The sequence below is a fragment of the Humulus lupulus genome, chromosome 7 (assembly GCF_963169125.1).
Source record: "Humulus lupulus chromosome 7, drHumLupu1.1, whole genome shotgun sequence".
Lineage (NCBI taxonomy): Eukaryota > Viridiplantae > Streptophyta > Magnoliopsida > Rosales > Cannabaceae > Humulus > Humulus lupulus.
The window spans coordinates 170,736,865-170,751,852 of NC_084799.1; positions in this window are offsets into that span (position 1 = coordinate 170,736,865).

Here is a 14,988-nt window from a genome sequence, read left to right on the forward strand (position 1 = left end):
GTGATAATAAATGAGATTACATAGAAATTGGATTTTAATTAGGGCATAAAACCCCAACACGGCCTCCTTTGGTCGGAGAGCGGAGCTACACCCATTGCAGGATGACTTTGGACCCTAAAGTGATAAGCATCTGAAGGCAGGTGCCTTTCTCTCGAATGGACCAGTACTTCGTAGACTTCCTGAACTATGTTGAGCTTGCTCCGTTCCAGTTCCCCCCAAATTCGTATCACCTCCTTGCAAAATTAAAGTATTAATTCCTCAAGAATGAGTGGGAGGTCCCCACTCCATAGTAAATTTTGTATTTTTTCTGTCTAAAAGTCAATCCAAACACTAAAACTCAAGGTGACGGTTTCTACTACCTCACCCAATTTCCTAAGTCCGCCAGCATCATTGACCTCCCCAGCCATGCGAATGAATTGAAAGACCAATTCTTTATGCCAAACGGGTTCAAGAACTACACCCATCGATATTTTTATTGACCTCAAAAGTTTCTCAGTATTTATCTTAACCAAGTTAAAACTTATTATGATCGAGTTATTAGCTTGTGCTGCTATTTATAAGAGAACGAAGTGGTCTGAAACCCTTGGGGGTCAATACCAAACTATGGCCAACGCTTCTGCTAAGGAGAAGGAGTTCAGGGTGGTAGTGAATGACACCATTATGGTGGCCTGCAAGCTGATCAGAGAGGATCAGACACTAGCCATCAAGCCTTGAGGTCCTTCCCAAGAACTTCCTTCAATCGTTGAGGAGGTCGAGGAAGAAGAGGAGGTCGCACCGTTGGTGCGTAAAAGAAAGATCACTGAAGACAGACAAGATTCTTGCCAAGGTTATGCCGAATCGGGGGCAGCAGCTAGAACCTCTGACCAAGGTAATCAAGATAGAGAAATAAATCAGGCTGCTGCCAGTTTTAGACTAGTCTACTTCGATTCGAGACAACTTTTGGGCCGAAATCCTGTACACCTAGACCTAAATGTGACCATACATTAGTGTGTCAACCAACTAGTCGTACGCCATGATTTTTCCTACCCCAAATATACTGTAGTAGTAGATAATAATTTACATTTTAGGTCCACCATTTTTTAATAGTGTGGTACAAACCTTCTATCATGCATTCCTTGCGTCATGGTTCATTTACCCCAGGTATTAGGCAGGCCGAGTTAGAGCCTAGTCCAGATAATCCAAGAGTATGGTCCCATGAAGTAGTAAAGCTCGAATCCCCCCCTCCTCCGATAATCCAAGAGTTATAGGTTTTATCTAGCCCAGTCCATAATCCATAACTGATCGTAGTAGTTTCCTCCTCTAGTTTGGAGGGTAGGGTTCTTGTTCTGTTACTTTTTACTTTGGTATTATTTTGACTAACACTTCTTGGGCCTAACTCTTCTACTCACCCTTCTGTAGACAAAGACATGACTATAAATAAGGCTTTCAAAATCAGACCTTCCATAAAGAGGCAGAGGTTTTTCAAGAAAGCCAGTCTCAGAGCTGGAGCCACCATCGGGTCTCTTGCGAAAGACAAGGGTGCCACCTCCGTCCAAAAAAAGCAACAGCCTCAGGTCACTCTAGTCACGAACCTAGAAGCTCCTCCACCACCTCCTTATGACTCTGCTTTCATCGTGTAGGTCATCCAAGTAGCAACCCTACTACCACGATCCTAGTTCCTCCCATCAAGGTGAGAAAATATCCAGAACCTCTGCGTGGTTCATTTTAGGAGATCGTGAACCATCTAATGAAGAGTGCGAATTTATCAACGCCAAAGAGCTGCAGGCCATAGAGGTGAGACCCTCGACGACCGACCTCGACTCTACGTTTAGAATGACTCTGACAGTAAATCTTATCCTTATCCTCCTTCTTCAATTCCATGTTTTAACAAACTGACCCTCTTTAATCACTGTCTGCAGTCCTGCATGGCTCAGATCTATGGTATCACTCGGGTCCAATTTGAGGTGGATGAGGCTAGGACCTCCTTGGGAGAGGCGAATGTCGCTCTAGATGAGACCAACAATGCCCTAAAGACCTCCCAGGAGAACGAGCGAATTACCAAAGCGCAAGTCTCAGAGGTAATCGTTTGGAATGACTCAGACCAGCTTTAAGCAGAAGCTTGCAGAGGTCGACGATCTTAAGCAGAAACTTGCAGAGGTCGAAGCCAAGGCCAAGGAAGACGTTGCTGAAGCGGAGAGCTCTATGGAAGAAATTTTCTATCGATCCTGGGCGTACAACCAAGAAGTAGATTTCTTGTTCCTGGACGCGGAACTTTGGGGGCGCTACCTTGCCATGTTCCAGGACCGATTATCAAAAGAGCCTGCGAAGATAGTGGAGACTTCAAGAGCTACAACAGAAGGTGAGGAGGAAGAGTTGTCATCTCGAGAGGAAGTTACTAGAGCTCAGGGATGATGGAGGCCTTCTTTTATTTATTTTCTTTGTTTGGGCCCTTTGAACTCTTTGTATTTGGGATTTTTAGGCTGAGACAATTGCCTTTGAGCTTTACCTCGAGGTTATTTTTATCCTCAATATAATTTACATATTTTGATATAGGTTTCAAGTTGTTTATGAACCTTTTCTATCAAGTATTTATGTTTATGAACCTTCAAAGTCCTTATACATCCAAATAGTTATAGAGGTAGTTTTAGATCGAGATAATTTGACTGATGGCTCACCCAATTAATTTATGGTCGATGACCTGATTATTTCTAGGAGTTTGATCACCTAATCGCATATACCTATTAGGGATCAGGCCTTGGATCTGGCTTAGTTCTAGGATTTTTGTACCTAGTTATATTCTAGGATTTTGTTTGTTATGCTTTGAGTTTTCTTAACTTAGTTAGTATTAGGAATTTCATTGAAAACTCGAGCTTTAAGAAGCTGAGAGTAATCAATTTTCCAAATTCTAAGTTGCAAAAAGTTTAACCTAAATTTTTTGAATGTTTCAAAGACTATTCGATGGTTATATGCCCCCAAGTGACCAGAATTTATAAATATTCTAGATCGCTTTTACCCAATCAACTCATGCTAAATTACAAGAATGAAATGAAAAAACTGGTACCACGTTTAAAATACATTGCAACCCTTTATTATTCAAATTCGAACAATGTAACGACTAGGATTTTCAAGACTTGATAAATGCATAAATATAAACGTTTTCAAGTAACAAAATGTCTCAAAAACCCGTATTAAAAAAAACTTTTTGAAAGTCGTATGACCATACTTAATATTTAATACAAACATAGTTTATGAAGAGCAAACTAAGCCTAGTTTATGAAGATAAAACAATATTTCCAAAAACAAAACAACTTCCCAAAAGGTCGGTCCACATGTACATCCGCAAAGTAGACTCCCGCGCTCACTGCTCTGCTTTGTCCTTGTTCTTACCTACAACAAGAAACAACTAGGTAAGAGAAAACACTTAGTAAGTTCAACTTTAAAACAAAAGAATGCAGAGAAGACAAGAGGTTACTGACCACTGGTAATAATATCTTAACAGAATTAGGGTTCTTGATCCATCTGGACCCTAAACAATCAATTTCAAGAACGCAAAAAGTGTCCTGGCAAACTTATGGTCATGCCTGATAACCAATGGCAAACTATTACAGATAAACACATAAATCTTTGCACTCAGAAAATCCCAAACCAAGCAGATATAATATATCACAATATAATTCGAGACCACCGCTCGACAATTTCCAAAAATTCAGGTGTATCACACCCTCCGACAATTTTGCTAATCACTAGGGGAGAACCGAGTCTCAACACTAAGATCTAGCCAATAAATATCCCCATCAAGGGTAACTATTGAGTTACCTAGGGCATCGCTACTTATCCAAGAGTAAATCCCTCACAAGGGTAACCATCAAGTTACCTAGGGCATTGCTACTTTCCAAGAGTGTAATCGAAGTTACACGAGTTTACAAAGACTTCTATGTTAATCAGTGGTGCTGGTGAGCAGCTGCCCCTAGGGTGTTCAACCTCACTACAAACTTGGAAACCCCTAGTATCTCTAGGCACTCTCACTGAATGGCCAATATTCACGACTACTAACCGGGTATAACTTATCGGAGCACTTGCTTGGGTTCTAACCGTACAATGATTAAGTAATCTTGAGGGCCCCTAGGTCCCATTCATTTTGGCGCCCCTAGGCTTAAACCAGCAATCCTCACCTCTTGGCCACTCGTCGCGGTAGTGAACGTAGTGAACCGGACATAATAAAATCAAACAAGCAGTGTGACGAGGATGAGCCGTCTCAGATATGACAGATATCTATTGTTCATATTTTTTGAATCAATACCTACTAGACTAACGTCTCCATGCAAACTTTCTACGACAGTGTATATATGTGCATGTGTCCCTTGCTAACATAAAATACAATAGTCGTTTCATGTTGTAGCCACACAATAGAAGTTGACTTACTTAGAGTCCTTAGCTCTCAGCAGGATTTCACTCTCCAATGTATAGTCCAGTTATGCTTAGCCAATACTGTAATTATCCATACAGTATACTCGGATTAATTATGACATTTCATAATTCATTATTATTATTTTGGACAGTTTGGTCATTTTAAAAAGCACTTGTAAGGATTAAAGATCCTTATTTGGTTTTAAACCCATTCAAGAAATTCGTACTAAAAAATTTGAGACTAAACCCTAAGTCTCGGGGAGACCTATCCTATGGTCTCCATACTTAGGCTCGGATATCGTAATAGTATTTTCCCACAATCCGCTAAAAATCTTATTCTTTAAAAGTTCCGCTATTAACCCGTACTTTCAACAGGGAGTTAAATATATAAAAGACTTTAGCTGGTATTATATCCAGAAAATACTAATTAAATTCCTTAATTATTTTTCAAGAAAATTATCTCTTAATTTTCCTTTTATTTTTCTTAAGGTTTTAATCTCTAAAAACCGTTTTAAGAAAATAGCCTAATTTTAACTTAATTAGGAAAACCGCTAATAATTTCTTATCTAGACTAGTTAATTTTCCGAAGTCAATTAATCAAATTTACTTACTAGAAAAATAATTTACTTAATTATTTTATCAAAATATAGGGTTTTTAAACCCTCTTTTAATTTATCAACTTATAAATAAATTAAATCTTTTATTTTTAAAAAGAATAAAGATTCTTTAATAAAAATAATTCTCACTAAACTTAAAGTGGTATTTTAGGTCAAAATTTTTTTAAGACTTACCAAGTTTTTATTTTGCAATAAGCACAAATGTACTTTTTATCTTAAGTTCCAAAATCCAATTTTTACACTAAGTGTGAAAACCTCATTTTTCACATTTTTAATTGCATACTTTGTTAGGTCATAACTTGAAATTTACAAACCCAATTATTACTAAAATTTTCCAATTCCATAATTGGTATGCCATTTAGGTATTTGTGAAATATTAGATCAAAATGAGCATTTTTGATTGGTGAAAATATTTTCCAAACATTGAGGTCAAAATGACCTTATTTTCAAGTACTTATTTTTTCCAAACTTTGGCACTTAATAACTCTCAAAACGTTCATTATTTTGTTACCAAATTTTACAGTGGAATACTAGATTATGCCAAGAATATGTCCACCAAACTTTAGAAAAAACTAGTTTCATTTGAATTATAGAGTGACTGTCCAAACTTGGTCCCGAATTTGAGAATACGAAAAAAAAAAAGTTTTTTTTTACCTAAAATTTGAAATAGCAATACTCACTCATTTCTAAATGTTTTTGAGTGTTTCAAAAGCTCAAATTCGTGTACTCCATCTCAAAAACATCACAGTACAATTTAGTTTTACAAAATAAGTTTATAGTGGATGTTTGACCCCTTGGAAGTCACAGCTCAAAACTTGTATTTTTGTTTTAGGGTTTTCAACAAAACCCATAGGGATTTTGGGTCTCTATTTTCAAAGATCAATATACAAGCATCATAAAAATTATAAAGCAACTTCCATAGCCTTATTACATCACCAATAAGAAACTTTAAGCATTAAATATACAAAATAATGCTTAAAAAAACCATACAATAACAACCATAAAAAGTAAACTTTTTACCTCTTGTTGTTCTTGCTTTAGGTTTTGATGTTTCTACTAGCTTTGAATCCTTCAAAACTCTTTAAAAACCTTAACCAACTCCCCCAACAACATAGATATTTTGCTATTGAAAGACCTATGGTTAAAAACTTTACAAAAGTCAAGTTTTTTGAAACTTTACCTTAGGGAACTCTTCCTAGACCAAAGCTTAAGATTCCAAGCTTTCTTAGTGTTCTTGATTGTTGAAAAGGGAGAGAAAACTTGAGAGAGAATTTTCTAACAAGATGAGAGTGATTTGTGAGAGGGGGGGGGGGGGGGGGTCGGTTTTGGGGGGTTGGAAGAGTTTAGACTACTCTAAAATATCTAAAACACTTGAGTGTTTTTACTATGACAACTTGATGCCATTAACCCTAATTTAAATGAGGATTAAAACTAAAACAATTTGGTCCACCCAATTTATTTCCTTCACATGGCCGACCACTATTTATTTATTTATGTTATTATTTTTTTTATAATGGTTAATAAATATTTCCTAAGAAGAAAAATCCAAAATGGCTTTCTATAACCTTTTTCACTCATATAAAAGTTTTTTTAAAATATAAAATAAAAATTAACACATAATAGTTAAATTAAATGTCTCTCATATTTAATTTAATTAATCACGCAATAAAATTTAACCTAAGGTCCATTCATGAAATAAAATTCCCCAATTCGGTAAAATTAAGCATTTTAATACAAAACGCCCTAAAATTTCCATTTCCTCTTCCGTTTATTAATTTTTACCAAACTTTAATTTTTATGAATGTATTTTATGCCCAAAATATATTTGCCATAGTTTTTCATTTTATTTTCCAAGATTTTTACCCGATTAGGATTTTTGTGTCGGTCCAAGACCGAAAGTCTTATCTTGACTTTTAATCACAAAATTCATAATTTGGCTAGCAATAACTCATGGAAATAAATTCCAAACAAGTATAATATTATTTAAAATAATATTCTTAACTCGGGGAAAAATATCTCGACCCAAGTCGTTTAAAGGTAACCGAAACGCACAACGTTACAAACAAAATGAAATGGATTTTATAAATAAGCCTTACAAAGAACAAAACTCATTAAATCTAATAAAGAAATTATTTTACTAATAATACTTCTTGAGATGTAGAGCGCTCCAAATTTGTGGAATCGATTCTTCACTTAGCCGAGCTAGTTTGAAGGTTCCTTCCCGTAAGATCTCCATGAATTGATAGGGTCCTTCCTAGTTTGATCCCAGTACACCATCTTTAGGGTCTTTGTTATCTAGAAACAACCTTCAGAGCACTAAATCCCACAGCTTGAGTCTATGCCCTTTGACTTTTGAATTAAAATATCGAGCCACTCTTTGCTGGTAATGGGCGAGCTGCAACTGAGACTCTTCTCATGGATCTTCAATTAGGTCCAGGGATGCATTAAGCAGGTCTTAATTCTGATCCTTGTTGCAGGTCATTTTCCTATGTGATGTCACTAGAGCCTCAAGTAGGAGCATAACCTCAATTCCAAAAGTTAGAGAGAATGGAATATGTCTCGAAGAAGTGCGATGCGAGGTCCTGTAGTGCCAGAGCACTTGCAGTAGTTGTTCATGCCATAGCCCTTTAGCATCTTATAGTCATTTCTTTAAGCTCGCCTTTAGGGTTTTGCTTGCTGCCTTGACCTGCCCATTAGCTTGAGGGTATGCCACTGAATAAAAGCATTTCATTATGTCGTATTTCTCGCAAAAGGTTGTGAATAGGTCTCTGTCAAATTGAGTTCTGTTATCGGACACAACCTTCTTTGGGAGTCCAAAATGACATTTGATGTTTTTCACGACGAAATCTAGCACTCTCTTTGAGTTTATAGTCGACAGAGGCTCGGTCTCAACCAACTTAGTAAAATAGTCGATTGCGATAACTACATAGCGAACTCCTTCTTTTCTAGTAGGCAACGAGCCGATTAATTCATTCCCCCATATAATGATTGGCCAGAGCGAGGAAATCATAGTTAGCTCAATGGGTGCAGCTCAGGCAGTGGTGGCAAAACGTTGGCATTTGTAGAACTTGAGGACATATGAGGCCAAGTCCTTTTTCAGTGTGGGCCAGAAATAACATTGCCTTAGTACCTATAAAGCCATGTTTCCCCCCAGTGTGGTCCCCACAAAATCCTTCATAGATTTCTTGGAGGATATCCTGCGCTTCCTCGGGAAAAATGAACCTTAGGAGGGGTAGTGAATGACCTCTCCTGTAGAGAATTTCCTTGTAACGACCCAGTAAAAATGACCAACATAATTGCAGAAAACATCATTTGTGAAAAACATCTTACTTTCATTTAATTAAAAGACCTGAAAATCAGTATAAAAAAACTTTTTAAATACTTACTTAGTTTAGAAGCATGCGCATGCTTAAAATGAGATTACAGTATTTGAAACTTTAAAACAAATTAAACATAAACAACATAAAGTTTTTACACAACTTAAAACATGACAAAAGAGTAGTGACTTCCACAGTCGAGCCACATGTACTTTCCGCATGACAGACTCCAATGCTCACTGGTCTGTCTCATCATTTTTCTTACCTACAACATGAAAGACCAAGGTAAGTGTAACGACCCAAAATCACTAATATGGCTTAAGGGCCTTGATTAGTGTGCCGGGAGGGCATAATTGGTTTATGTGTGAATTTATTGATTTAATACATGATTATATGTTAAGAATGCCTGTGTGATTATATGAATGTTGAATTATGATTAAATGTTACAAATGTGAGAACCACATTATTATGTGGGTAAATCTGCAGCGTGCGACCTGAGGCGATCCTAGGGAGCTAGATAGCAGGAAAAGTCACAACGGGGCTTCATAGTTGACTTTGGATAAGTCAGGGGTATTTTAGGTATCGGGTAGTTATTTAGACTATCGGGTTATGAAAATAAATAAATGGAGATACATTTGAGGTTAGGAAGTCTAGGCGGGAATATTGGGGAATTATACCGTTTTGCCGTCGGGGACGTTTCCGGCACCCCGAGCCTCGCGATTTACTTAACGGGATAAGGATAGGTTAAAATAAAAGGAAAATAATATAACAAATATTAGACTGACTTATCTTTCTCAGCTCTTCTCTCTACTCTCTCTTTCAAGGAAAAACACAAGGAGGAAACCACTGAAAATTTAGTGAATCAAGCTGGAAATTTCTGAGAATTGAGGTGGGGATTTAGAGGCTTAACTCAAGGATTGTCCAAGGAACATTTAATCAAGGCTAAGGTAAGAATTAAACTGTGTTTTGAAGTTAGAAACTTTGAGTTTTTGACTGAGTAATGAGATGATTGTGATATTGATGTTAAGGTTGAATTGGAGCTAGAAAACTTGGGAATTAACAGGGATTCTGCTTAGAAAAGGAGTTCAGCTGAAGAGGTAAGTTATAATTCATGATTTAGAGGCTTAAATTCGAGTTTTGCATGGCTGGGTTTTGAGTTCTTGAGTTAGAAAGTTTCAATGATTGAAGTTGGTTTTTGATGGGTTTCTAGTCTAGTTTTCAACTGGGTTATGTTGTTGGAATCTTGTGGGAAGTTTTTGGATAATTGAGTTATGGAATTGGGGTTATTTTGGGAGAGTTTGCATAAGGTTTGTGAGTCAAAAATGGAGGTTTTTCTGGGCTCGAAGGGGTTTGGTGAGCCGCGGCCCTTCGAAGCTGATGGGTGCTGAGGAAGGAGGGCGGGCCGCAACATGGTCTTAGTAGGGTCGCGGCCCTTACCTGTTTTTGTGCTTTGGGAGGCCTCTGGTTGGGGCCATTCCATGGCATGGATGGCTAATGCCGCGGCCCTTAAAGGATTTTGGGATTTTGAGATTCTAGGCTTGGGAATTTAACCTAGGGTGCTCGGGATTGAATCTTTTACCATGTTTGGTGAAATTCAATGTTTCGGAGATTAGAACTTTGTCTAGAAGCTCATTTAAGTTTGTTGATGGTATCCTTCACCTTGGTTGTGGCTAGGTGATATAAGCTAAGGCTCGGGAACAGATCGTGCTTGAGGAGCGTTGCTCATAATCAGTAACCGCAAAGATTAAAGGTAAGAAAACTGCACCTGGTTGAATATATGCGATGGGACTAAGGGTTCCCTATTGTGTACACTTGAATAGATGGTATTATGCCATGCAAGCTAATTAGTGAACCAATGGCCTAAGGGTGCCAAGGGTTACACTAGTGCACAGGGCGCGGCTTGGCCACTGGTAGCCAAGGACAGCTTAATATGCATTGAGCTCGGTTTAAGCGGGACAGAGTCAGTGGGGTAAACAGGGGGTGCGGCCTAAGTTGTCGGCCCTGATTATTATGTGATATGAGTGTTATAAGTGATTGATTGCATCAATGATTCTGAATGTATGCTGAATGATTATAGAGGATTATTTGGTGAAAGTTCATGCTTAGTGAATTTACTATCTGTTATTATTGTTTGTGTTGCATATTATGTTTTCTTGCTGGGCCTTGGCTCACGGGTGCTGCATGGTGCAGGTAAAGGCAAGGGAAAACTTGATCAACCTTGATTTGGAGAGCTCGGCGAGCGGAATGTACATGGCCAGTTGCCCAGCCGCCACGGTTGAGGTTTAGGCAGGGACGCGAGACCCATAAATTCTCCATTTTGCCTTAGTATGGCTGACAGTTGTTTGTATTATTTTGGGAGTCTGTAATCTAACTTTTTAACTCTGTTTCTTTTGGGATCCCGTGTATAGAACGGCTTACTTATATAAAATGAAACTTTTGAGACCAAACTTTTTTAACCCTAGCTCATACATGTTTAGTGACACATTTTTAAATTAATGGCTTGATTAGCAAGTCTGGCACCATTATAAGTACATAGTGTAGTTGTCTTGGCTATCCAGGGCGTTACAACTTGGTATCAGAGTGTCCTAGGTTTAAGGGTTCCTGAAGACAGGCTGGACATGTACATTCGCTACTAGAGACAAGCTCAAATCAGGGTTTGGTAATGTGTATATGTGTTTATATGCTTGAAATGAATATGAATGTTGTTATTTACTGGGTTAATAGGAAGCATGAGATACTGATAGGGCCTGGCCCTTGAGTGTTGTGTGAGAATATTGAGGCATGTTTATTAGCATAGCCGTGCATGTATATGAATATTTGGAAGATTAACTGCATATTGTGTATGGATAAATGCTTGATACATAGCTATTGTGTAATGAGATTAGAGGCGTGCTTATTAGCAGCCAGTGTATGAGGATGGATGCCTATATGATGATTGTTTGTGATTTGTTATGTTCTATTGGTGGATCTTGGAGAAGTTTCTTTTACCCTATCATCATGGTCTGACTGCCGAGTTGTTATTTGCATATTGACTTGGATAGCTATGCGTCCAAGAAAATCTACGCGACTAGCCGGCACTAGGTCCGGGACTGGGGGTGATGACCGAGGCCAGATTCCTCCGCCAGTCCCTGAGAACTGGCAGCAGTTAATGGCAGATATGCAAGCTTGATTACAGAGTCAGGATGAGCAGATCCGTATTCTGTGACAGCAGGCTCCATCAGGGAGTGCTGCCCCTATTGTACCACCTGCAGTGGTACCAGCTGTGCAGTCAGGGGAGGTTGGGAACAGATGGGAGCCGTTGTATGAGCAGTTGAGGAAGCAGCAACCCCCAATTTTTGAGGGTGGATTGGATCCATTGAATGCCGAGCAATGGCTAACTATGATTACTACAATTTTGGATTTCATGAGGATAGAAGGGCACGATAGAGTGGCCTGTGCCACTTATATGTTGAGGGAGGATGCCCGCATCTGGTGGGAAGTGGCATCGCAGACCATGGATGTTACTACTTTGAGTTGGGAAGGTTTCAGAGACTTATTCAGTCAGAAGTACTACAATGTTGCTGTCGGAGCAGCAAAGGTCAATGAGTTCGTGAGTCTTGTGCAGGGCAATATGATTGTTACTGAATATGCCCTAAAATTTGATAGGCTTGCGAAGTTTGCACCAAATCTTGTGCCTACTGATGTTACTAGGCAAGATCGATTTATCAAGGGGCGTAATGCTGTGATAGCCCGGGATGTCAGGATAACAACAGTACCTGGAGGAACAACTTATGCCCAAGCCGTTGAGAAAGCTCTTACCGTTGAGGAAGCGAAGAATAAGATATGGAGGGAAAGTGCGTTGAGGCGTGAAAGTTGCAGAGTGGTGCCTCCTTATTCAGTGGCAGGTAGGGGCGGAGGCCCCAGTGACTTCAAGAGAAAGGCTCCTAACACTTCGACCACTGCTGGTCCTGATAGGAGGGGTCGGGGTGGACAGGGTTGCCGTCAGGGTGGTGGTGAGGCATGGCGGACCTATCCGGAGTGCCCGAGGTGTAGAAGATGCCATTTGGGCGAGTGTCGGGCCAAGGCATGCTTTGTGTGCGGAGCAGTAGGGCATCTCAGGAAAGACTGCCCGACGGTGAAGAAAGGTGAAGCAGCGAAGGTGGACAGCTTGACTCCAGCTCGAGTATTCACCTTGACTCAGGCAGAGGCCGAGGCTAGTCCCTCGGTAGTGACAGGTCAGCTTTCTAGTGCTGACACTCCTTTTACAGTATTGATTGATTCTGGTGCTACACATTATTTTGTTTCTAGTAAAGTGATTGATAGATTGTGTAGGCCTAGTGAGTATCGGACTGCAGGGTTTGTGACTTTATTGCCTACAGGGGAACTGGTAGTTTCTAGGAGATGGATTAGGGCATTGCCAGTGATGATTGATAGTAAGGAACTTTCGGTGGATCTGATTGAGTTAGATATGGAGGATTTTGATATGATCTTAGGGATGGATTGGTTGGTCAGGTATGGAGCTACTATTGACTACAGGAAGAAGATGGTGACTTTTGAGCCTGAGGGCTAGGACCCTTTTGTCTTTGTGGGTGCGGTGTCTGGACCCCGCGTACCCATGAAGCATTGAGAGCCAGAGACTTGTTACAGGATGGATGTATAGGTTTTTTGGCTAGTATGGTGGATACTACTAGGGTTATGTCGGCAGGGCCGGGAGAGACCAGATTGGTGTGTGAATTCTTAGACGTATTTCCTGAGGATTTACCAAGGTTGCCGCCGTGCAGGGAGATTCAATTTGAGATTGAGTTAACACCAGGGACAGAACCAGTATCAAGGACACCATACAGGATGGCACCAGAAAAGTTGAAGGAATTGAAGACACAGTTGCAAGAACTTCTGGATTTGGGATTCATCAGGCCTAGTAATTCTCCATGGGGCGCTCCAGTGTTGTTTGTTAATAAGAAGGATGGGACTTTGAGGATGTGTATAGATTATAGAGAATTGAACAAGTTGACTAGCAAGAATAAGTACCCTCTACCAAGGATTGATGACTTGTTCGATCAGCTGCAGGGAAAGACGGTGTTCTCAAAGATTGATCTACGATCTGGTTATCACCAGCTGAGGATCAAAGATGAGGATATACCGAAGACGACCTTTTGGACACTGTATGGGCATTATGAGTTCTTGGTCATGTCTTTTGGTTTGACCAATGCCCCAGCAGCTTTTATGGATCTGATGAACAGGGTGTTCAAGGACTTATTGGATCAGTTCGTCATTGTTTTCATCGATGACATCTTGGTTTATTCCAGTTCGGAGGCAGAGCATGAGCAGCATCTCTGACAGTTTTTACAGAGTTTAAGGGAGCATCAGTTGTACGCTAAGATTAAGAAGTGTGAGTTTTGGTTGCAAGAGGTGACTTTTCTTGGGCATATAGTTGGTGCAGAAGGGATTAAGGTGGATCCATTCAAGGTAGAAGCAGTAAGGGATTGGCCGAGACCAAGGAACGCCTCGGAGGTGCGAAGTTTCCTTGGATTGGCTGGTTATTATAGATGGTTCGTAGAGGGGTTCTCAAAGATTTCTTCACCGATGACAGAGTTGACAAGAAAGAATCAGAAGTTCGTTTGGTCAGAGAAGTGTGAGAACAACTTTCAAGAGTTGAAGTGACGGCTTATTTCTGCACCTGTGTTGAGTCTTCCTTCGGAGGAAGGAAAGTTTGTAGTCTATTGTGATGCATCAAGGATGGGTTTGGGCTGTGTGTTGATGCAGAATGAAAAAGTTATAGCTTATGCATCTCGGCAGCTAAAGGAGTATGAGCAGCGGTATCCTACTCATGACTTGGAACTGGCAGCAGTGGTATTCGTACTGAAGGTGTGGCGTTATTAATTGTATGGGGAGAAATGCGAGATATACACTAACCATAAGAGTTTGAAGTATTTCTTTACTCAGAAGGATCTGAACATGAGGCAGAGACGTTGATTGGAGTTGGTTAAGGATTATGATTATGACATCCTTTACCACACTGGGAAAGCCAATGTGGTGGCAGATGTGTTGAGCTGGAGGGGCCCAGGACAGTTGTATAGTTCCACCCAGATCTCGAGAGAGTTAGCTGATGAGATGACCAGGGCAAGGATAGAACTGGTGGTAGGCCAGTTAGCTAATATTACCTTACAGTCGACCCTATTAGAGCGGGTCAAGGATGGACAGTTAGTGGATGCGCAGTTGCAGGAGGTTAGACAACATGTCTTAGCGGGGACAGCTAAGGATTATACTATTTCTGAGACAGGTTTACTTCAATATCAGGGACGGATTTGTGTTCTGGCAGATGAGGGGGGTCAGACGAGAGATATTGGATGAGTCTCACACTACGCCATACTTGCTTCATCTGGGTACCACGAAGATGTATCAGGATCTACGAACATTATATTGGTGGCCCAGGATGAAGAAGGATGTGATAGAGTATGCGACTAGATGTTTGACATGTCAGCAGGTTAAGGCTGAGCATCAGCGACCAGCGGGATTGCCTCAGCCTTTGGGTATCCCAGAGTGGAAGTGGGAGGACATTACGATGGATTTCGTGGGAGGATTACCCAAGATAGTTGGACTTCATGACTCGGTGTGGGTGATAGTGGACATATACACCAAGTCAGCTCATTTTCTACCAGTGAGGTCGACCTATACAGTGGAACAGTATG